The sequence below is a fragment of the Sarcophilus harrisii genome, chromosome 1 (assembly GCF_902635505.1).
Source record: "Sarcophilus harrisii chromosome 1, mSarHar1.11, whole genome shotgun sequence".
NCBI classification, from domain to species: domain Eukaryota; kingdom Metazoa; phylum Chordata; class Mammalia; order Dasyuromorphia; family Dasyuridae; genus Sarcophilus; species Sarcophilus harrisii.
The window spans coordinates 388,042,647-388,069,137 of NC_045426.1; the positions used below are offsets into that span (position 1 = coordinate 388,042,647).

Below are 26,491 nucleotides of genomic sequence, written 5' to 3' on the forward strand. Positions count from 1 at the left end.
AGAGCTCAGAGATTTTTCATTTTGCCTTTACCCATGCCTCATATATTGTCAGTCCATGTAAGTATAGAATCATACCAGATTGCTGGGAATATTCACTGTCCACTATTTTGCATGGGGTTATAATTCAGATTCCAAATTAGAAGATTCATGACAGGGATCATGGTAATCATTCTGACAAATAATTCTGTGGACTTTTCCCAGAAATTTTGGTATTTGGCTTTTAGTGATTAAACATGTGCTATTTAGTGATGAGAACTTCATAGGGAATAAGTGAATTGCACCTGCAAACAGTAGGTCTATTAGTAGATGAATCACAGGTCACCACTAAAATATCCTTATTCTAAAAAACAAAATGTAGTTTCTTAGGCATCTAACTAATCATGGACTTTCTGCCTGAATACTCATTTGAGTTGCAAACCCCCTGCAGGTGTCCCACATTGATTTCATTAACTGCCCTATAAGAGCCCATTTGAAAAGGAAGTATAAACACACTTTCTTAGCTCAGAGGACACATCTGGAATTTTGACAACATTCTTACCAATCAGAAGCTTAGGAGACAACAAAGAGAAAGGGAACCAGCAGCTAGCAGCCAGGAGACAGATAACATGACCTTACCCACAGCACAGATCCACACAAAGCTAGGGTGAGCTTCCTCCCACTGAGTAAGGGGGCATGACTTTTCTGGTTATACCAGAGGTTAACAATTAGTTATTTCTGTGAGGTGTTACTTTGGAACTTTAAGTGCGCAATCACATGTAACATGTCCATGTTTTCTACATTCCTGGTAATCGCCCAGAATTAGAATCACCCACAACTGCTTTGGCCTGGATCAGACTTATAAGCCTTCAGAAGCATACATACAAGATGATATTGAGTACTGCCCTGGGAACATAGGTCAGTTTCAAAATTTTGAAATATTGACTGTCTTATCTCTTGCTCAATTCAGCTACAGGTTCTGCATAGAATATTACTTATTGTTCCTAGATGAGGAAATAACACTTGAAGGTATATTTTAAAGTAAACAAGACACTTATTGTGGATTCCCCCCTCCAAAAAAAATTAAAATATCATCTTCAGCTAAACATGTTTCCTAAAATACCTAGTTAAAGGTACTAGAATACTAGAGGAAATAAGAATAATATGAAAGAAATCAGCAACATTTGTGCATGGTGTTTGAAATTCCTTATCCTTATTTACATGGTAGTTCCAATGGAATGTTATTCCTGTGGATGTATGTTTTTTCCTCATTCATATCTGGGAATGCTTTGTTGAAAGCTCTGAATAACTAATAGTCTATATAAATGATTCTACTATAAGAATGTGAATATAAGTGAAATGACATGTTTTGGTCACAGTGTTGGTGTGAGAAGCATTTACTGTGCTTTGGTGAAAATTGTAAGATGTAGACAGATGTTCTTGATCCACCAAAGGTTGTGCCATATGTCCTTGTAAGAGGTAAAAAACCCTTCACCCACAAATATTTTTTTGAGTGCCTGAAATAAACATATGAATACCTGGTGTCATGGTGTCTTTTGGGAAGGGTTGAGAAAGTGCAGAAAAAATATATAGTTTTTATTCTCAAGTAGCAAGTGATGGTTGTCCTTCATACTTGAAGAGGACCAAAATGACAATACTATTGGGATCAATTTACAATGTGCCATGATTGTTCTGATCAGACCAATATGAGCTCAGAGGACTGTAACTCAGAGGGAGTTGTTACCTTTGACTTTAAGAATAGAAATAAGAGAGAACCTCAGTATAAACCTCCAGATAAGAATCTATTTAACCTATGTTAATACCCAGTTCTCATCAGTGATTGTTGTCTCTTAGCAAATAAACAAAACAAGATCGGTCCTTTGACTCATAGTTGCTACCCACAGGTGGACTAGACTTATCTTCAACATCTTTATTTCATCCTTCTTCTTTCTAGTTTTTTTCAGAACTAGGAAAGTGAAAATCACATTTGCCTGATTAAAATTCCTAAGGTTTCATTCTAGAGTGATACACAATAAGTCACAGAAAGGGCCAGCAGAGAAAGAAATATCAAAAAGTAAAAGGTAGGACTTCCTTGGGGCACAAGATCTTCTGTATGTTTCTTCATCTTTAAATGAAAGTACACAGAAATCTCACTCTGTTAGCTGGAAAAAGACACTCCACTGTTATAAACAGTCTGATCATTGTAGCTCAGTTTTCAATTGTAGATGTTTTAGAAACACATTAAGTAATTCTGATGGGAATGACAATTGGAAACAAATGGGAAAAAAAATGCAGACTGAATTGGGTCATTTATGAAAATGCTTGGTTCTTGATTCCCTGGGCTATATAAGATCTGCTGATCAAACTCCGTTGAATGTAGTTGACTACCAGTCATATATCTCTTATCATAACATGTACTGTTCCCTTTCAGTTTACCCATGGCAGGATCAACCAAAGACTGTAGCCAAGAGTCTTCCCTGGAAAAAGTGGAGGGCTATACAAGGCCAATGAGTTAATTATCACCATATAACAGATCTGTGAGGAAATAGAGTAAGTTGGCACATAGAGGACTTGGGAATTATAATAAGTAGTGCAAGTACATTAAGAATCAAAAGAGAGAATAGTCAAAAATGATCTTGGGTCAGACAGAAGTCCACGGAACTAGGTATCTGGAAAGGACTGAGATCAAGCATATGGGATTTTTCTCTATTTTATTTTCCTGGTTTATCTCTGCCCTTTTGAGCTTTAGTGTTTATGATAAATTCACTTGTTTGTTTTCCTCAAAACTTCAGTGCTGAAGACCTATCAACCTTCAACTAGTGTTTTCTGCCCTGGAAACAGAAGTCCATTTGGCACCTGGTTATGTACAATGATATTTAGATACTACTATAGGTATATGGATTTGAAACCTCAGCACATCTTTCTCTTGGGAGTAGCAAGAAAACAGATCTTTGGACAAGATGTAACAATATGGAGTAATCTAGAAGTACCAGCTGAATGTGACAGAATATATAAGAGATCATGATAACCTAGGGGGGTGGTTAAGAGAGACTTTATATAGATGGATCTTGAAGGATGACTAGTATCATAATTGTAAAGAAGGTGGGGATAAAATCAACAAAAATGTGAAGATAAGAGTGTGCAAGTTTTTTTTAGAAAAATAATGAATAATAGAGAAACCTGACTGCATTAGAGATTTTGTTGTAAAATAAGAAACAATGTTGAATTTAGGGTGTAGAAACCTCTAAAATCACAAAGGAAGTCACTTCATCTTAATTTGCTAGGTAAGAGAGAGGCATTAAATATTTGTAATCAGAAGAGCAGCATAATAAATGGGGGATTTAAAAAAAATAAACCTGTTACTGTTATGTAGGATAGATTAGCTATGAAAAAGTAAAGGTGGGGGGGGCTAATTATAAGAGTCCAGGATTAAAGCAATAAGTCCCTGAACTAGAATGATAATGGAACCTATCATGGAAATGGAGGGATAGAAGCAAATGACAGTAAGAAAAAAAAATCGGGTCAGATTTGGTAACTGGTTTTACATGAAGAAAAAGGAAGGGCAAGAATCAAAGACTACAAGATTTTAAATATAAATGATTGGTGAATGATGTCAATAGTAATGGAGAGAGGGAAGTTTGAAAAAGGAGTCAGTTTAAGGGAAATGAGAAGATTATGACATTAAGACAACTTATTTGAGATAATGTTAATTGATATAAATGAGAATATCCAGTAATAACTTTGAGATTAATGTTTATTAGAGTGGTAAGGGTTGGAGATAACAGTTTGGGAGCAGACAAATATCTGCATAGACATTAACTAAATTTCTATTTACTATTAAATTCATTTCATTGAATTTGTCTTAAGTACTTATTAAATGCCAAACATTTACTAGGCTTTAGTAATGTTATGAAAACAAATATAAAATAGTCCTAGCCCTCCAAAAGTAACATTCTACTGTGGGATTATGGTCTGTATGGTGATAAATATAATACAAGGTACAGAGTGAAGGGAGGGAAAGTTGTAAGCAGATAAATATTTTCAGGGTATTTGAGGAGGAAAATAATACCAGTGAAGGGACCCGGGAAAGTTTCCCTTGAACAGAACTTTATTTTTTTATTTTTTAAAATTTTTAAATTTTTTTTTTTATTTAATAGCCTTTTATTTACAGGTTATATGTATGGGTAACTTTACAGCATTAACAATTGCCAAACCTCTTGTTCCAATTTTTCACCTCTTACTCCCCACCCCCTCCCCCAGATGGCAGGATGACCAGTAGATGTTAAATATATTAAAATATAAATTAGATACACAATAAGTATACATGACCAAACCGTTATTTTGCTGTACATAAAGAATCAGACTCTGAAATATTGTACAATTAGCTTGTGAAGGCAATCAAAAATGCAGGTGGGCATAAATATAGGGATTGGGAATTCAATGTAATGGTTTTTAGTCATCACCCAGAGTTCTTTCTCTGGGCGTAGCTGGTTCAGTTCATTACTGCTCCATTGGAAATGATTTGGTTGATCTCATTGCTGAGGATGGCCAGGTCCATCAGAACTGGTCATCATATAGTATTGTTGTGGAAGTATATAATGATCTCCTGGTCCTGCTCATTTCACTCAGCATCAGTTCGTGCAAGTCTCTCCAGGCCTTTCTGAAATCATCCTGTTGGTCATTTCTTACAGAACAATAATATTCCATAATATTCATATACCACAGTTTATTCAGCCATTCTCCAACTGATGGGCATCCACTCAGTTTCCAGTTTCTAGCCACTACAAAAAGGGCTGCCACAAACATTCGTGCACATACAGGTCCCTTTCCCTTCTTTATGATCTCTTTGGGATATAAGTCCAGTAGTAACACTGCTGGATCAAAGGGTATGCACAGTTTGATAACTTTTTGAGCATAGTTCCAAACTGCTATCCAGAATGGTTGGATTCGTTGAACAGAACTTTAAAAAAAAAAAAGAAAGAAAGAAAGAAAGAAAATGAATCTGAAAAGAGAGCTCAAAAACAGAGATGACAAGGAAACACATTATAGGCAAGGAAAATAACTTAGGTGAGTGGGCAATCTCAGATGATGGCACATTAAACTCAGAGAAGTGCTAGTAGTTCATTTTGGCCAAGCTATAGAATAGATGAAGGGCAGCAATGAGAAAAGATGCTGAAAAGGTAGACTGGACTCAGATCATTAAGGGCCTTAAATGTTAAGGCTAGCTAAGACTAGCACACATGAAAACCCCCAAATATCTATTACAAACTCAAACATATTTGCTATTATATTTCAATGACTTATAAAGTCAAATTATGTATTAAAAATTATTAAAGTTAATGAGTCACATAAATAAGATTTTGATACACTAATTGCTTCCTATAATAGATATTATCAAATTATTAGTGAAGCACAAAGTTCTAAGCCTGATCAGTTTATCAGTAAAGTACAGATTGGCCAGTAGATACTATTTCAGCTTCCTTAGCAAAACTAAGACTCTGAATGGAGGTGGGGGGAGACAGCTCTCTTTTATAGTTTTGGGGAATATAGAAGAATAAACAGGATTTTGTAGGTGGGAAACAAGTTATGGCTGGTTAAAAGAACTCAGTATCAGGAATCATGAAATCAATGTGATTGATTCCAGAGCTAATGCATAGGGACAGTATGATTGTTGGAAATTGGGAATAAGGAATTAACAACAACCTTCTTTTCCTCCTGTGAATAAGAAATGCTCATTATTTGAGTCCACCTGCAAGACTAGAGATTGTGGACCAGACTTCTTCAGACAACAAACCAAACCTCTTTGAAGGATAACTTGGTGGTGTAAAGTTACTAACCCAAATTCTCTGGTATCCTTCCTCATCCCTCAAGAATAACAGATTTCTTTAAGACAATAATAGAACAATGATTAGCAGGAGACCAGGCTTTTAAAACTTAATTTATTGGAAGACCAGATGAATTTCTAAATTGAGTTTAGAGACAAAGAATCACAATTAGATAGTTATAGGACAAAAATAATTAATTGTAAATAGTGTCAATTAAAATATAATACAGAATCAATCCATTTCATTAGAGTAGAAGCGTCTTATTTATTTTTGATGCTATATACCAGTAATAAGGTATACCAGTAACTATGACTTTACACATGGTTTTAGAATAGAATTTCTTTTTTCTGAAACAAAATAAATGTTTCAAGGAAAATCTTTGTCTTAAGATAGGCCTCATTGACAGGCAATTTCCAATTCCACATGCAATAAATCCTTGTATTTTAATAAAATTATTTTTACTTTGTACTTGGTAAAATATGGAGAAACATGCAAATATTCAAAAGAGAGGAATAGGAATAAATGAGTAGAGAGTTGTTAGGTTGTTTGCTAGGAAGCCAAAAAGAAAAGGAAGGGAAGGCCAAAGGAATATTGTATGACAAGAATTGGAAGTCAAACTCTTCTTTTCTGAAAGTGAGTGTGAGAAGGACTTCACTGAAATTGACTTTCACATGAATCATTTGCCATTCATTCTGCTGGCAGTAACACAGCTCATTCCTAGATGAGCAGGCCTCATTTTGTCATTTATTGAAGGAGAAGGCACATGTGCTGAACTATGTTTTTCTCTGAGAAAAAGAACAGTTCCAAGGACATGAACACAAATGGACACCTTAAGCCAGATAAATGCAATTTAACTTTCTGATTTCTGAAAATGTAGATCTGTGCCTTTGGGATTCAAATGTACTCAAACTGAAATTAATAGATCTCATTGTCATAAGATTTCTTCCCGTATTCCCCTAGAATGGGAATCGAGTAAGATTTTCTGAATGCATGAATATTGCAAATATCCATATGCATATATACAGAGTAGCTATGTATATGGATGTGTGTGTGTGCACAGTGGGTCTCCACTAATCTCTTTCTTGCTAATCAGCAAATATTCATCATGTCAGTAAAGACTGAAAATCAAAGAGCTACAATGGAGATGCAAATGTCCTAAAGCTTGACTGCTTTTCCCAAATATACTGCATTCATTTTAAATACTGTTTCTCAAACGGCATTCACCTTAATCTCTTGCCCTTTAGTTGTCCTAGTGCTTACCTATATATTCCATAATCCAATATCTCCCATTCACTCAATTTCTTAAATTTTTAGGTGGAGAAGAACATATAGTGACCACTTAGTAGGAGCCAAAAATTTCTATTCTTGGCTAATGGACCAACTACTTTAGATGCAATAACAGAGTGTTTGCTAAATAATCCTTCTCAACCAACATTCACTGGATCAGGAAAAGATTAGTTGAAAAAAAAATCTGTTTATTCTGAATTTCACTGGGTATTTTGACAATAATATAAGGGCAAGTGTGTTAACAGTCTTCTGGAAGCAGGGAGTAGGCTTACACATAGTAAAAACATTATTTTCTCATTTGTTCATTATCTTTGACTCTATGATATTAGCACTATTTTTAATCAAGATCATTAATTATCTCCTCCTGGCTAGATGCACTGATATCTTTTTTATTATCATTGTGCTGAGCTTCTTTGGCCACCATTGGCCAATCCCACCTCTTTGAATTTTTTTCTAGATTCTTCTTGTATAATATGTCTTGTTTCAATCCCTCACTCTTCAATTCTTATGTTATCCTCAATCTAACCAAAATGATATCACACCTAGGTCACTGAGGTATCATTTTACCTGACAGCTGCACCTAGTTTTTGCTCTTCCCCTTCCATCCTATGCGTATGTTATATATTGCATATTGTATACTGAATATATATTATTGTAGAGGGCCTGTACTCTGGAGAAATATACTTGAAACAAGGTGTTAACTCAGTGGAATTGATGAGATGATGGTTCTCTAGTTCACATATATATATATACTTAGTACTTAGTATTGGTGATGTAATGGTTCTCTGGTTCACACATATTCAGTATGCTGTAATGATGTAATTGTACTAAAGTATTTAAGGGCTGAGAAGGACTGGACATGAGACATTCTATTTTTGACCATCCTTCTGGTGGCCCTCCTGCCTTCACTTCTTCACCTAAAGACCAAGGCCTGTCCAAAGGACCTGCAGAAAGCTAGCCCGAACATTATATTTTATATTGACTGATATATTTTATTTTCTTACTTCTGTTACTTCTTTGTCAATGTTGCAGTAACTCAGAACCATGAAAGCTTCTTTACATAGTTTTACATGTGAGTTTTTCTTATCATGTGCCTGTAATTCTTCATCTTGTAATTCATGACCTACCATCCACTGGCTCTTTTTTAAAATTATCTAACTTATCTTCAAGTATATAACACTTCATTTATGGGATCCTAAATCTAGTACCGAATGAGACCTAAAGGTCATTATTTCCATCCCTTTAATTTTAAAGATAAGCAATTTGAGGCCCAGAGTTTAAATTATTTTCCTAGGGTCACCCATCTAATAAGTATGTAAGGCAGGATTCAAATGAGATTTTTATGACTCTAAACCCAACAGCATATACATGATGTCACACTGTCTCTTATCTACTCACCACAGCTAATCATTCACATTTTCTTTATGCTGTTTTTCTGTCCTCCAATACTGTTTCAAGTAACAGATGCCTCCTTTCTTTCTTTCAATATTTTATTCATCCCTCATCTTTTCCATTAATCCTTTTTATATAGTCTATGCTTTAAAGGAACAAGGAAGAAAAGAGAAAGAGCTACCATTCTTTCCTTTTCCTTCTTTCTTTTTTCCTAACCCATCAGTTTTTTCTACAATATTGACATTATTTCAGCAATCAGCAACATATTTTTTCTCATATTTTCTCAGATATCTTAATTAGACAGTAGTATTTAGTTATGTGTAATATGTTTTCCATCACTTATATTTATATGTGTGAGTAGAAGGGATCAAGTAGGAGTCAATTGAGTCAATCAATAAATCACTTTTTCAAATCTTGACTAAATATCTTCATCAGATGTGAACACATCACTAATGAATAAATCAATATGAGGTATAAACTGAATGACAGCGAGCTCTGGACATTTCCCCTTGAAACAATTAATCAATGAATTAAAAGCATTGTTTGTATTGGCTTAAGAATTTGCACATTCCCCTAGAGTTTTATAAAATAATGACACTCTTATGTGGGTAGGAGAAGAATCTTGAAGTTGATAGATTCTTCTTCTATAATATGTCTTGCTTCAATCCCTCACTCTTCAATTCTTATAATGTCACCCTCAATCTAACTAAAATTATATCACACCTAGGTCATTGAGGTGTCATTTTACCTGACAGCTGTTCCTAGTTTTTGCTCTTCCCCTTCTATCCTATGCATATATTGTATATTTAATATATGTTATTGTAGAGAGTCTATACTCTGGAGAAATATACTTGAAATAAGGTGTTAACTCAGTGGAATTGATGAGATGATGGTTCTCTAGTTCCTGGAAGAATATCTAAATCAATAGAAAATATTTATTGTTTGCTACTTGAAGACTTAAAAAATAAACAGAAGATTCCCTACCTTCATTCAAAAAGATTATAATTTAGTGGTGAGGACGGGTAATTCATATACAAACATATACTTCTGGGGTTATTTTCACCCTACCTCATCTTAACCAAGGAAAGACTTTAGGAATTTTGGAGAGTCAGAGATCTTGGACTTCCCTTCAGACTCCTAGTGCTAGTAGCATCCCAGAATAGATGGCAGTGTCTCTATCAAGAATCAAGGACAAACTAGAAATACTGAAGAAAGTAACTTCAAGAACAAACAACAACAACAACCCCACAAAACTACTTTGTGACTATGAGGAACTTAATGAATAGCTCATGAATAGAAAACTTCAAGCAACCAGGAATTATGGGCTAACCCCTTTGCTAGATATTCTCTAAACTTGAATCTATTTTCCCCAGATTTTCTGGACGACTAGAAGTGTGTGTTGCAGACTTTTGGGTTAATCTTTTGCATTATTTTTACTATATTACCTCCATAAACATCCCTCTCAAAAAGCTAATTGTCTGATTGTATAAATGTTATTCCAAAAGGAAGCACATCCACCCAGGAATAATAACAATAGCTCTCTAGGGCCTTAGGATTTACCCTAGATCTTTTATGGAATATAGCAGAAGACTTTTGGGGACCCAACCTCCTGTACAAGGGAGATTTGGGAGAATAACCCCAGAAGTATATATTTGTATGTGAATTACCCTTCCTCCCCACTAAATTATAACCTTTTTGAATGGAAGTAGGGAATCTTCTGTTTATTTTTTAAGTCTTCAAGTAGCAAACAATAAGTATTTCCTATTGATTTAGATATTCTCCCAGGAAATAGATAGTGGTAAGTGTATACATGAAATTGTAACCCTCTGAACACTAGGAAATGAATGTGGACTACTTGTGTTTTTGTTTTACTTCCCAGATTATTTTTACCTTCTGAATCCAATTTTTCTTGTGCAACAAGAAAACGGTACGGATCTGCACACAAATATTGTATCTAAGATATACTTTAACATGTTTAACATGTATGAGGCTATCTGAGGCTATCTGCCATGTAGGGGAAGGAGTGGAGGGAGGAAGGGAAAAGTTGAAACAGAAGTGCAAAGGACAATGTTGCAAAAATTACTCATGCATATGTTCTGTCAATAAAAAACTATAATAAAAAAATAAAGTGAAAAGGGGGAAAAAAGTACTGATATACATCCATACACATCCATGTTGTGGTAGCAAATACAAAAATGAGGAAGATATTGGTTGGGGAACGACTGTATGGCATGTGAATATATATCAAAACTGTTTTATTATCTTTACATGTAATTGGAAAAAATAAAATACTCTGCAAAAAAAAATTGTAACCTGTAAAATTAGACAAGATCAAGATTTACAATACATAGTTATTTGCCATGAATGCTATTCTCCTCATTTTAAAATTTTCACAACAGGTAACTTGTGGACAGAATCTAAAGAATACATAAAAGGAAAGCAACATTTTCATTCAAAATTAAAACCCAGAAAAATAAGGGCATGAAATCCCAGGAATCTCTTTTTAAAAAAACATGAAAATTTAGCTCTAGTATGGTCTCAAATGAAGAAGAATAAGAGTTGAATGAACTCCAGGTCCTCTTGTTGCTTATATAAAACTTTCTGTTAGCTAGGTAACCTTGTAATCTTAAAGATGGATTGGGGTTCCAAGAGGCTACATTACTCAGGGCCCTGTCTCTTAAGCAACGCTAAACCTCAATCATACCAGCAAATCATTTTGATGTTTTTAAAGGTCTACAAAACAGGAATTTCTTTAGCACCTTATGCCAGTATTTGACCATGCTTAAAGTAAAAAAAAATCTTTTATCATGTTTTACCTCATTTCATCTTTTAAGATCATTTGCTTCCAGTTTATTCTTTATGGAGTTGAGGATAGTCACTATCCTCCTTCTAATGATAAGTCATTGGATGACTGAATATATTGTGTGTGTGTGTGTGTGTGTGTAATGGTAGCCATTTTAAAGCTAAGTAGAGTAGAGAAGGGCAAAAAAAGAAAAAATAAATAAAATAAGTTTACACAACAACTTTATTATATATTTAGATGGAAACTTGTTTGAAAAATAAATTGAGGAGAGATAATTTAAAAATTATTGAACTCCCTGAAAGCCATGATTAAGAAGGAGAGAGTGACAGAGACATAGAGACAGAGATAGAGAGAAACAGAAACAGAGTGGGATGAGAAGGAGAATGAGCAGGGAGGGAATAGGATGGAGGGAAAGGCAGCTTTCAATCATATGAAAAATGCTTTAAATCATTATTGATCAGAGAACTTCAAATTAAAACAACCTTGAAGTACTATCTCCCAACTGAAAAAAGAAATTAAATGAATGAAAGAAAAGGAAAATGATAAATGTTGGACGGAATGTTGGAAAACTGAGACATTTAAGCACCAGTGGTAGGATTATGAACTAATCTAACCATTTTAGAGAGCAATCTAGAACTATGTGCAAAGGACAAACTTTGTATACCATTTGATCTAGCAATACTAATACTAGATTTATATCCCAAAGAGATTTGTTTTTTGAAAAGGAAAAAAAATCTATTTATACAAAAATATAACAGTTTTTTTTTTGTTTGTTTGTTTTTCATGGCAAGAAATTAGAGATTGAGGGGATATCTTTCAATTGGAGAGTGACTAGCTGTGGTATATGATTGTAATATATAATATATTAATATAATTATGTTATGTATAATTATATATAATAATATAATTAATATAATATGTACAATATAATTGTAATAGCACTTTTGTGCTGTAAGAAATGATGAGCAGGCAAATTTCAGAAAAAATTGGAAAGACTACATGAACTAATGCAAAGTGAACTGAATGGAACCAGGAGAATATTACACAATAACAGCAGTATTTTATGATGAAGAATTATAAATATATTTTAATTTTCCAAATATATGCAAAGATAATTTTCAGTATTCACCTTTGCAAAACCTTGTGTTCCAAAATTTTCTCCCTCTCTTCCCATCTTTCCCTCTCCAAAGACAGCAAGAAGTCCAATCTAGTTTGAAGATATGTAATTCTTTTAATCATATTTCCATGTTCATTATGCTGCACAAGAAAAATCATTTTAAAAGAGAAAAGAAAAGCAAACAAACAACAACAAAAAGGGATAATATTATGTTTTGATCCACATTCAATCTCCATAGTTCTCTCTCTCAATGTGGATGACACTTTCCTTCATATGTCTATGTTTTGGATCACCTCATTGTTGAAAAGAATCAAGTCCATTACAAGTGATCATCACATAATCTTGTTATTATTGTGCACAGTGTTCTCTTGGTTCTGCTCAGTTGATTTAGCATCAATTCATGCAAGTCTTTCCATAGTTTTTTTTCAAATTAGATTGCTCATATGATGAATTATGATGGATTTAGCTATCCTGGGAAATCAATAATCCAAGATAATTCCAAGGACTTGACAAAAATTACTATCTACAGCAGAGAAAGAACTAATGGAGATCAACAGATTAAAGCATACTATTTTTCATTTTATTTTCTTTGTGTGTGATGTTTTTGGCTGTGTCTTCTTTCTTAATATGATTAATATGGAACTATGTTTTACATGATTGTATATGTATAACCTATATCATATTGTTTATCATTTCATGGAAATAGGAGGAAAGGGAAGCAGAGGCGAGAATTTGAAACTAAATTTATATTCAAAATTGAAAATTATTCTTATATATAATTTGGAAAAAAATATTATTTAAAAAAATATGGCCCTAAATAGGTGGATTTTATTTTTCTATCCTGTCTTCAATAAATGAAGGTAATATTCCAAGTTAAATATATATGTATTTTATATAGAATAAATGAAATTAAGTAATGTACATTTATATGACACAATTTCTGACTGGCAGTTCACATGTGGGCCTTTCACTATCATTTCAGAAGCACATCGATGATGTTCACTACATGTTGGTTCCCAGTGAAGATAAAAGTCAGCCCTTAGAAAATATACTATTGAAGTGGCAATCAATGGATAATTGACATCAGGTACAAGTCCTTATCTGTTAGGACTGTTTTAAGACAAAAAATCAGAAAATAGATTCTCCTAAATATTATCTACACTTTTCTCTATGCCATAGAAAGAATTTCTAGTTCCTTACTGAAGGACTACATGGTTCTTCATGCCAGGCCTGATGCCAACTGATTGAATGTTATGAAAGATGATATAAACTTTTCCTTGAACAATTGAAGACATGAAATTTTGAAGTAAAGGAAAAGCTCTCTTGAGGAGACAATTGGGTAGTACAGTAATTAGAGCTGGATGTGGATTAAGATCTGAGTTCAAACTCTAATTTCAGACTTTTATTAACTGTGAGACCTTGATCAAGTCACAATCTCTGTGCCTCAGTTTCTTCATCTATCACACAGCATAATAATGGCACTTAGCTCCCATATTTGTTGAGAAGATCAAATAAAAATATTTACAAAGTGCTTTGCAAATCCCAAAGCATTACATAAATCTTATTATTAACATGATGATGAACATTTTTCTTTTTTATATTTCATTTTATTCTTTTTTCCCAAGTTAATCATTTCTTTCATAAAGTAAATTCAGTTGCATCATTTTTTACCATGTTCCTTATATCTCAAAGAACTTTATTTAGAATAAACACTTTCAATGTATTATCTTCATTAATGATTTGAGTTCCAAAATACAAATATATAATAAAACAGCACTTATTTCATAGTTTGATTATCTTTCAAAGATATTATTTTGTTTAGTAATTTAGTAGTTAGTATTCTATTACTTTTGTGAAGTTCAGAAGAGGTTACAAAGTCTTATCAAATGATAAGAGATCTAAGTTTCTTAGCTAGTACAACATCATTTTGATAATTAACATTTTATAACACAATCTGAGATTTAGTATGGCTAATTTACCTTCTTTTGCATTTTTTCCTCACTGATTCTTTTGATATCTTTGAGCTCTAATTCTTCCAGATGAATTTTATTATTTTTTTTAAAACTCTATAAAATATTTTTGATAATTTTATTGGTATGTCACTGATTAAGTAGATTGATTTATTAAGGTAAACTTGTCATTTTGCACATAATTCTTAATCAATAATTATTGCATTATACTGGATTAGAATCCTGACTTTAAGGACGTGGACAACAATTCTCAGAAAAGTTATGTGACTTAATCAAATAAAAACCACTATACTTGGAGTTAGACTATTTTGGTCTGAGTCATTACTTTCTTTTTATCCCAATAGAAAGCACTAAAAGTAAATGAGTATTTCCATATACATAGCAGAACACAAAATCATATATTGCATATGGAACTATGAATCTACATTTCATGTTGCTTGTCTCTTTTAAATAAGTATATAATGAATCTACATATATGTTAAAAAAAAACTTCCTATTTCTCTCTGGTGCCATATGAATTTTTTTATATTCTCTTTTGGGCATTAACAAAAAAGTCCTGGTGTCCTTTTATGGGAGATGGGCATCACTTTTGCTATCTCCACTTTCCTCCTAACACCTCATTGAAAACAGAAATAAAGTGTCCATGTCCTAAAACGCGTCTCTTTTTCTTTTCCTAGATTGTATTACTTCTCTTTCAGGAACAAATATGCCACCATATATCTTCTGGAGGTATGACTCATCATTGCTTTGCCAATATTCTTAAATCTTTCAAATTTGTCTTTATAAATTTTGCTTCTACATGTATAAATTACTGTGCTGTTTTTGTGTCTTCGATTTGCATATTCTTTGAAGTTGTCTTTCTCCATTGTGTGTGGGAGTGGGGAGTGGGAGAGAGCAATTGGGTTTGATGTGCCCAGAGTCACACCTAGGGAATGTTAAGTGTCTGAGGTTGGATTTGTATATTCAAGTGCACACTCCAAGGCTGGCACTCTATCCACTATGCCATCCAGCAGCTCCTTCTTTCTCCTTCTAATAATACAAAAATGTTGAATCATTTTTGAAGTGTCCAATAACTTGTGACCTAATTTGGGACTTACTTGGCAAAGATACTGGAATGGTTTGCCAGTCATTTCCTTCTCTAGTTCATTTTACAGATGAGGAAACAACCAAACAGCACTAAATAGCTAGCACAGGGTATCGAAATATCTTGAGGCCAGATTTCAATCCAGGAAGATTAGTCTTCTTTTTTTTTTTTTTTTTTTTTTTAATTTAATAGCCTTTTATTTACAGGTTATATGTATGAGTAACTTTACAGCATTAACAATTGCCAAACCTCTTGTTCCAATTTTTCACCTCTTACCCCCCACCCCCTCCCCCAGATGGCAGGATGACCAGTAGATGTTAAATATATTAAAATATAAATTAGATACACAATAAGTATACATGACCAAACCGTTATTTTGCTGTACAAAAAGAATCAGACTCTGAAATATTGTACAATTAGCTTGTGAGGGAAATCAAAAATGAAGGTGGGCAAAAATATAGGGATTGGGAGTTCAATGTAATGGTTTTTAGTCATCACCCATAGTTCTTTCTCTGGGGCGTAGCTGGTTCAGTTCATTACTGCTCCATTGGAAATGATTTGGTTGATCTCATTGCTGAGGATGGCCAGGTCCATCAGAACTGGTCATCATATAGTATTGTTGTTGAAGTATATAATGATCTCCTGGTCCTGCTCATTTCACTCAGCATCAGTTCGTGTAAGTCTCTCCAGGCCTTTCTGAAATCATCCTGTTGGTCATTTCTTACAGAACAGTAATATTCCATAATTTTCATATACCACAATTTATTCAGCCATTCTCCAACTGATGGACATCCATTCAGTTTCCAGTTTCTAGCCACTACAAAAAGGGCTGCCACAAACATTCGTGCACATACAGGTCCCTTTCCCTTCTTTATAATCTCTTTGGGATATAAGCCCAGTAGTAACACTGCTGGATCAAAGGGTATGCACAGTTTGATAACTTTTTGAGCATAGTTCCAAACTACTATCCAGAATGGTTGGATTCGTTCACAACTCCACCAACAATGCATCCCAGTTTTCCCGCATCCCCTCCAGCACTCATCATTATTTTTTCCTGTCATCTTAGCCAATCTGACAGGTGTGTAGTATATCTTAGAGTTGTCTTAATTTGCATTTCTCTGATTAATAATGACTTGGAGCAGAAGATTAGTCTTCTTGAACTCAGGCCTGGAAATCTTTCCACTGTGCCACTGAGCTGCCACATTTTTAAAAAAATCCCATTATATCATTCCTAAATTCTACTCTAATTTTGATTAGTATTGATTATAGGGACTACAGCAGTAATTTTATGTATTAAAAATATAGGTATGTAAGAAAATTCCTTCTATCAATACAGACCATCTATTTTTCTTAAGGTCAATGTCATAGAGCCAATATATGTCAGAAGTCACATATTCTATGTGTGACTTTTCCCTTCATAATTTTACCCCCTCTCACTCTCAGTACACATTTTCCCATTGAGTTTGGTGTATTTCTACAATAAATTCATTTTGTTTGTCTAGTATGTGTATGTATGTGCATGGAATCCTCCTTTTTTATTCTTTGTAAGAATAATATTTACTAATATTTTCTCTCCACTCCTTTCTCCATGTCCTTTTCATTATGCCACAATTATTTGTTCTACCCTCCTTCTCTTTCACTTCTGTGTATTCTTTTTAATTCTTCATTCTTTTTCTACTTTTAAAACTTTCATAACAAAACCAGGCTATTTCCATGTCCTCTTTTTTTTTTTTTTTTTTTTTTTTTTTTTTGTGGTTGTTTAATTCTATCAAAATCTTTTCTTTTTTTTTTTTTTTTAAATTTAATAGCTTTTTATTTACAGGATATATACATGGGTAACTTTACAGCATTAACAATTGCCAAACCTCTTGTTCAATTTTCACCTCTCCCCCCACCCCTCCCTAAATGGCAGGATGACCTAGATGTTAAATATTAAAAATATAACTTAGATACATAATAAGTATACATGACCAAAACATTATTTTGCTGTACAAAAAGAATCAGACTCTGAATTATTGTACAATTAGCTTTGAAGGAAATCAAAAATGCAGGTGTGCATAAATGTAAGGATTAGGAATTCAATGTAATGGTTTTAGTCATCTCCCAGGTTCTTTTTCTGGTATGGCAGTTCAGTTCATTACTGCTCCATTAGAAATGATTTGGTTGATCTTGTTGCTGAGGATGGCCTGATCCGTCAGAACTGGTCATCATCTATATTATTGTTAGGATATAATGATCTCCTGGTCCTCTCCATTTCACTCAGCATCAGTTCTGTAAGTCTTCAGGCCTTTCTGGAAATCATCCTGTTGGTCATTTCTTACAGAACAGTAATATTCCATAATTTTCATATACCACAATTTATTCAGCCATTCTCCAACCGATGGACATCCATTCAGTTTCAGTTTCTACCACTACAAAAGGGCTGCCACAAACATTCGTGCACATCAGGTCCCTTCCTTCTTTATAATCTCTTTGGGATATAAGCCCAGTAGTAACACTGTTGGATCAAGGGTATGCACAGTTTGATAACTTTTTGAGCATAGTTCAAACTACTCTCCAAAATGGTTGGATTCGTTCACAACTCCACCAACAATGAAATCAATGTCCCAGTTTTCCCACATCCCCTCCAACAATCATCGTTATTTTTTCCTGTCATCTTAGTAATCGACAGGTGTGTAGTGGTATCTTAGAGTTGTCTTAATTTGCATTTCTCGATTAATAATGACTTGAGCATCTTTCATATGACTAGAAATAGTTTCAATTTCTTCATCTGAGAATTTCTGTTCATATCCTTTGACCATTTTCAATTGGAGAATAACTTGATTTTTATAAATTAGAGTTAATTCTCTATATATTTTGGAAATGAGGCCTTTATCAGGAACCTTTGACTGTAAAAATATTTTCCCAGTTTTTTCCCTTCTAATCTTGTCTCATTAGTTTTGTTTGTCAAAACTTTTCAGTTTGATATAATCAAAATTTTCTATTTTGTGATCAGTAATGATCTCTAGTTCTGCTGGTCATAAGGGACCTTCCCTTCCACAGTCTGGAGTAAACTATCCTATGTTCCTCTAATTTATTAATGATTTCATTCTTTATGCCTGGTCATGAACCCATTTTGACCTTATCTTGGTGTTGCGGTAAGTATGGATCAATGCCTAGTTTCTATATTAGTTTCCAATTTTCCCTGAATTTTATCAAACAGTAAGTTCTTATCCCAAAAGCTGGGATCTTTGGGTTTATCAAAGACTAGGTTGCTATATTTGGACTGTTTTATCCCTTGAACCTACTCTATTCCACTGATCAACTAATCTATTCCTTAGCCAATACCAAATAGTTTTGGTAACTGCTGCTCTATAATATAATTTTAGATCTGTCAGCTAAATACCATCATTTGATTTTTTCATTAATTCCTTGAAATTCTTGACCTTTTGTTTTTCCATATGAACTTTGTTTTATTTTTCTAGGTCATTAAAATAGTTTTTGGATCTGATTGGATAGTAAATAAATAGTTATTTATAATATTGTCATCTTTATTATATTTGCTCGCCCTATCAAGACATTAATATTTCAATTGGTTAGATCGGACTTAATTTGTGTGAAAAGTGGTCATGTAATTTTGCTCATAAAGGTTTCTGATTTTCCTTGCGGATAGATTCCTAAATTTTTATATTATCATTAGTTACTTTAATGGAATTTCTCTTTGTAATCTGACTGTTGGATTTTGTTAGTGATATATAGGAATGCTGATGACTTATGTGGGTTTATTTTATAAACAACTTTGCTAAAGTTGGGTTATTTCTAACAACTTTTTGAGAATCTCTGGGTTCTCTAAGTAACCATCATGTCATCGGCAAAGAGTGATAATTTGGCTTCCTCATTGCCTATTCTTATTCCTTAATCTCTTTCTCAGCTCTTATTGCTATAGCTAGTTTCTAATACAATAAAATAATGCTTGATGTATAGGCAACCTTTTCACTCAGATCTTATTGGAATGTTGAGTTTGTCTCCATTACATATGATCTTACTGATGGTTTTTAAATAGATGCGCTGATTATTTTAGGAAAAGTCCATTTTTCCTATACTCTCAAGTGTTTTTAATAGGAATGGATGTTGGATTTTATCAAATGCTTTTCTGCATCTATTGAGATGATCATATGGTTTTTTAATTTGGTTATTAACATGGCCAATTATATTGATAGTTTTCCTAATATTGAACCAACCTGCATTCCTGGTATAAATCCTACTTGATCATGGTGTATTATCTTGGGATGATTTTCTGTAGTCTTTTGCATATCTTTTAAGATTTTGCATCAATATTCATTAGGAGATTGGTCTATAATTTTCTTTCTCTGTTTTCCACCTGGTTTAGGTATCAATTACCATGTCTTGTGTCATAGAAAGGAATTTGTAGGACTCCTTTTCTATTTTATCAAATATTTATATAGCATTGGGGCCAATTGTTCTTTAAATGTTTGGTAAAATTCACATTAAATCCATCTGGTCCTGGGGATTTTTTCTTAGGGAGTTGTTTATTGCCTGTTCTTTTCTTTTTTTCTGAAATGGGACTATTCAACAATTTCTTCCTCTGTTAATCTAGGAAGTCTATATTTTTGAGGTAGTCATCCATTTCACTTGGGTTATCAAATTTATTGGCATAAGTTGAGCAAAATAACTCCTTATTATTTCTCTAATTTCCCTCTTCCTTGGTGGAAAGTTCTCCTTTTCATTTTTAAGACTACTAATTTCATTTCCTCCCTCCTTTTCTAATCAGATTTACCAAAGGCTTATCTATTTTATTGGCTTTTCATAGAACAACTCTTAGTTTTATTAATTGGTTCAATAGATTTTTTACTTTCAATATTTTAATTTCTCCTTTTAATTTTGAATTTCAATTTAGTATTTGATTGGGGTTTTTAATTTGGTCTTTTTAGTTTTTATTTATCAATTCATTAATCTTTTCTTTTCTCTGTTTTATTCAAGTAAGCCTCTAAGGATATAAAATTCCTCTTATTACCGCTTTGGCTGCATCCACAAATTTTGGTATGATGTCTCATCATTGTCATTATCTTGAGTGAAATTAATTAATTTATCTATAATTTGCTGCTTACCAATCATTCTTTAAGATGAGATTGTTTAGTTTCCAATTACTTTTTGGTCTATTTCCCCTAATTTTTTGTTGAATGTAGTTTTTATTGCATCATGATCTGAAAGAAAGCATTTACTATTTCTGCTTTCTTGCATTTAATTTTAGGTCTTTATGTCCTAATATATGGTCAATTTTGAATAGGTTCCATGAACTTACTGAGAAGAAAGTATTTCCTTCTATCTCCATTCAATTTTCTCAAAGATCCAACATACCTAATTTTTTCTAATATTCTGTTTACTTCTTTAATTTCTTTCTTATTTGTTTTGTGGTTTGATTTGTCTAATTCTGAGGTGCAAGGTTGAGATCTCCTACTATTACAGTTTGTTGTCTATTTCTTCTTGCAACTCTCTAACTCTCCTTTAGGAAGCTGGTGCCATACCACTGGTGCATATATTTTAATATTGATATTGTTACGTTGTTTATGCTACCCTTGGCAGGATGTAGTTTCCTTCCTTATCCCTTTTAATTAGATCAATTTTTACTTTGTGATCTGAGATAGGATGGCTACCCTGCTTTTTGACTTCACCTGAAGATAATAGATTTGCTCCAGCCTTTACCTTTACTCTATATGTTCCCCTGCTTTAAATGTGTTTCTTTAACAACATATTGTAAGGGTTCTGACTTTGATCCAGTCTGCTATCTGCCTCCTCTTTATGGGGGAGTTCATCCCATTCACATTTACGGTTAGAATTACTAAATCTGTGTTTCCTGCCATCCCTAATAACCCGATTGTGCTTTACTTTCTTGCCTCCCCAACCCTCTTTCCCCTTTTAAACTTATTACCCCTCTTGATCACGATATTATCCTCTTTTAATCCCTCCCTCCCCCCTTGAGACTTTCCCCTTCCTTCCCTTATTACTCTTTTTCTTTTCCCTTTTCCTCTCCCCGTTTTTAATGAGGGCGGGAGAATTTTCTCTAAAACAAATGTCAATTATTTTTCCTTTGAAGGCCAAATCTGATGAGGTAAGATTCACACAATGTTCCTCCCCTCTCTAAATTCCCTCAGATATGATAAGTTTCCCTTGGCCTCTTTGTGGGATGTGGTTTCCCTCTTTTATCCCTCCTTCCCACCTTATTCTGCCATCATCCCTTTTCCATATCTACTTCCCTTTTTTATGTTATTCAGTACTATCAAATTTTACATGTATTTTTTTGTATATCCACAACAGAAATACAATTCTCAAGATTATTTTACCTTTTTCTGCATCTCTTGAGTTCTATTCTTGGAATCAAATTTTTGTTTAGTTCTGGTTTTTCTTCAGAAACAAATGGAATTCATTTGTTTCATTAAATATCCATCTTCTTCCCTGGAAGAAAATGCTCAGCTTAATGGGTGTTTATTCTTGGCTGCATCCAAGTTCTTGCCTTTCAGATATCATATTCCAGGCCTTCTTTCCTTTAATGTAGAGGCAGCCAGATCTTGGGTGATCCTTATTGTGGCACCTCGGTATTTAAATGCTTTTTTTTTGGCTGCTTGTAAAATTTTTTCCTTAATCTGATAGTTCTGAAATTTTGCCACAATATTCCTTGGGGTTATCAAAATCTTTTCAAAGACATCAAGGCTCCATAGGGACATTTATTTTTTCTCTTATAATATTAACATCATTTATCCTATGGGCCCTTAAATTACCTTTCTATATATGTCTTGACTCTAATGTTTGCATTTCAAATATTTTATTTACCTCTGATCTTCTCTTCAGGTTTGCTTGAAAGTTTTCTATTCCATTAAAGATCTTTTTTTTTTTCTTTTAAAATTATACTCAGTTGAAGGATAGGTTATACTGATTGCAAATCTTTATCTTTTGCTCTTGGGAATACTGTATTCTGATGACATTTTTTTCATTTGTAAAATTATATAATATTTATTCTACCTACTTTATAAGTTTGTTGTGAGGAAAGTATTTTGGAAATCTAAAGATAGTATATGTGTGAATTATAATTAATAAATATTAGAACCAGGATTAAAACTTCAGATGTCTTCTAATGCTCAGTATTGTGCACTTGCCATTATACCATACTTCCTCTTAGATTTGTGCAAATATTTCTATAGATTTTTATAAATGAGGGAGGCATAGATTAAGGAGACAACACCCTGTCTGCCTTTAAGCAACTGTTCTCTTTCCCAAAGAATGCTCATACTATTTCTTTAAATATGTGGGTAAATTAAACAAACCAAACCAAAACAAAAAACCAACAACATTAAAAAAAAAAAAAAACCATAAAACTTTTGAGTTCCAAATTCTTTCCTCACTCCTTTCTTCCCCTCACACATTCAGAAGGCAAATAATATTATGTCAATGCAAAACATATTTCCATATTAGCTGTGTTGCTTAAAAAAAAAGTCAAAGAAAATAAAGGAGAAGGATTTTACTTCAATTTGTATTTAAAGCTCATCAGTTCACTCTCTGTAGAAATATAACATTTTCATCACAAGTCCTCTAGAATTGTCTTGAATCATTGTATTGATCAAAATAGATAAATCACTGTTGATCATTATTAAAATATACCATTATTTTATACAATAATCTCTTGGTTCTGCTCATTTCACTCTGCATCAATTCATATAGATCTTCCCAAGTTTTTCTGAAACCATGCCCTTCGTCAAAATAGCATTCCATCACAATCACATTCTTTGTTCAGCCATTTCCCAAGTGATAGATATCTCCTTAATTAAATAAATCCCTTTTTTTTTTGCCACCACAAAAAGACCTGGGATAAATACTTTTGTACATAAAGATTCTTTTCCTTTTTCTTTAATCTCTTTGGGAATAGAGATCTAGTGATGGTAGTACTGGGTCAAATGGTATATACAGCTTTATAACCTTTGAATATAGTTATAAATTGTTCTTCAAAATGGTTGGACTAATTCACAACTCTACTGTGCATTAGTGTCCCTATTTTTCCACATTCTTCCAGTGGCTGTCATTTTCCTTTCCTTTCATTTCTCATAGGTGTGAGTTGGTGCCTCAGAATTGCTTTAAATTGAAATTTCTTTATTCAATAACAGATTTAAAGTATTTTTATTCATATGACTACAAATAGTTTTCATTTCTTCTGGAAACTGCTTGTTTTTATTGTTTTATTATTTTACATAAATAAAACCTTTTAAATTTCATGTAATCAAAAGTAGGAATTTTACTTTTTGTGATCTTCTCTATCTCATCACAAACTTTTCACTTATCCAAAGATCTGACAGGTAAAATTTTCCATGCTCCTCTATTTTTTAAAAAATGATATCACCTTTTATGTCAACAAAGGTTGTGACATGTTATTTTAAACCTAGTTTCTGCCAAACCACCTTCCAATTTTCCCAGAAATCGTTGTGAAATAGTAAGTTCTTGCTCCCAAAGCTTGGATCTTTGAATTTATAAAATACTAGATTACTATGGTCATTTCCTAATGTGTTCTATGTACCTAATCTATTCCACTGATCTACTACTCTATTTCTTAGTCAGTACCAGATCATTTTGATGACTTCCACTTTATGATCTAGTTTTAAGTCTGGCATTGACTTATGCTGTACCCATTCTTCTATTATTTGAAGAAGTAGCTATGGTTTTCATCAAATGCCTGAAGTCCTGGTATTTACCAGCAACTACAATAACCATTCATGCTAATTGCAATTCTTGGGATAAGTTGGGCTTTCATTACTACTGCCAGGCTCACTCATTTGTCTGTCTAGAAAGTTCAAACTATTCTCTCTTTCCACTGAGCATCACAGAATCCAAAAATGACAAGATTTTGAATGTTAAAAGTAAATCAGAAGTCATATAGTCCAGTTCAAAGGAATTTCCACTATACTTATTTATACCTGAAAAGTAGTCAACCCACTGTTGCCTGAAGACTTCCAAGGATGGGAAACATCATTTCTTCAGGCTATACATTCTATTTCTGAACAGTTCTTATGGTTAGGAAGGCAGGTTTTTTTTTTTTCTTATGTCAAACTTAAGTTGACCTCTTTTTAACTTATACCCATTGCCCATGCTTCTCCTCTCTTGAGCTACACAGAACAAGTCTCATTTCTCTTCCACTGGAAAGCTCTTCTGATAATTGAAGATAATCTCTTCTCAGTTTTCTCTTTTTTTTCAGATTATATATCTCCAGCACCTTCAACTGCTTTTACTGGAACATGAGCTTAAAGCTTTTTATTCTCTGGATTGCTTTCCCCTGAACATTCTCCAGCTTATCAATGTGCTTTCTAAACTATTACAGTCAGAACTGAACATAATACTTTAAATGAGACCTAAGGAGAGCACCGTATCATTGTGCTTCTATTTTATTTCTTAGAAGTTATGCTTGTATCTTCCTTACTTGATTTTAATCTCCTTAAAAGCATGAATTACATCTTATTTATCTTTGTATTTGACATTGTTTTCTGCATAGGAGGTATTTGATGTTATCTTGTACATAGGAAGTACTTAATAAATGTTTATTGAATTGATTTGAATTGGAACATATCCAGAAACTTCATGGGAGTCAGGGACTCTTTAAGATAGAGACAGATCACCTATTGAAAGGACAAGAAGAGATAGAAGTACCATTCCGCCCTATTAATTTGCCACACTTTGAAAACTTCCACTCTATTACTTTATAACCAGGATTCCTATCTGTCTAGTTTATGGAGCACATCCCTGTTCTCCCTGGCTCAGTGAATAACTGAGCTTTGCTTTATCTTATTGGTGACATCCAAAGTGTTTTATACAGCTTAAGATGCTACATATGAGTTTAACTTAGTTTTGGCTCAAATCCTTCAGCTTCAGCCCCAAACTACTTGGCCAATGCTAACAGGAAAGAAAAAAGGAAATTATAATTTCTTTGACACCTGCTATATTCCAAGTACTGTACTAAGCACTTTCTAAATATTACCTCATTTGATCCTCATAAAAATTTTGGGAGATAGGTGCTACTATTATTATATGCCATAGCTAATGGCTCAGTGAGTAGAGTGCCAGGGTTAGAGTCAGGTAGAACTCATTTAAATCTGCCTTTAGTGTTTTTCTAGCTGTGTGATCCTGAGCATATCATTTAACCTGTTTTATCTCTGAAGTAGGGAATGGCAAACAATGTCAGTATCCTTGTCAAGAAAACCCCACGGACATATTGGTAATGCTATGGTCCACAGGGTCATAAAACAATGGTCAAGTAGGAACAACTGAACACAAGACTGGGTGCTCTTTTTTATTTCCAAAGAGAGATTAAAGTGACTTGCTCAGCATCACAAAGCTAGCAAGCATCTAGGCAGGAATTCATCTTAAATCTCCCTGACTCCAGGCCCAGTGCTTTATTTAGTATACCACCTACCTCTCTAGCCCACCCCAAATCAGCCCTTGGACCTCAACAGCATGTCTGAGTGCAATCACCAATGTTATCAGCTGATCCCTACACCCTACCACCTCTAACAATCTCCAGGTAAATCCTCCCTCATCCATTCTGACTAACATCTCGTCCTGGAGACTTAGGCACCAAGAGAAGCATCTGAATTCCTGTTGGTTTCCAAATTCCTCGAACACTAATCCTTGATTGTCAGATTGGAAAAGCATAATTGTGCTATGTTGTGTGACTATAATACTTTACACCTTTTTAATTGGCCACACAGTAACAATCATATTGCTATTAATATGGGCAGAATTGCCAGGAGTCTTCTGGTATAATTTATGTGTAAACAATGAAGCTTTAAATGGATCCAACCACAGGCAACATATTTGTATTCCCTGGCATTAGCTTTCCCTATCTCTATGAAAACTGTGCTGGAATAACCATTTGTTTTTAGCCCTTAGTAGTCAGTTTCAAATAAATATGTACTGTTATCAATTAATGTTTCTTACAAACAGTGTTGAAGAAAACGGGGAAAATAATTGGATATTGAGACTGGACATAGAAAAATGGAGTTA

The 26,491-nt window shown here is 33.5% G+C and overlaps 1 long non-coding RNA gene across 3 annotated transcripts in view; it reads left to right on the forward strand.

Moving 5' to 3' along the window:
- Positions 1-577: 577 nt before the first annotated feature.
- LOC100917303 overlaps positions 578-26,491 on the forward strand; it is a 161,158-nt gene continuing 135,244 nt past the window's right edge. For 2 of the 3 annotated variants that reach the window (XR_001120454.2, XR_004230889.1), the window contains exons 1-2: positions 578-894; positions 13,383-13,487. This is a non-coding gene — a long non-coding RNA (uncharacterized LOC100917303). The remainder of the gene's footprint in view (positions 895-13,382; positions 13,488-26,491) is intronic. The other variant, XR_004230888.1, reaches the window with a different exon arrangement.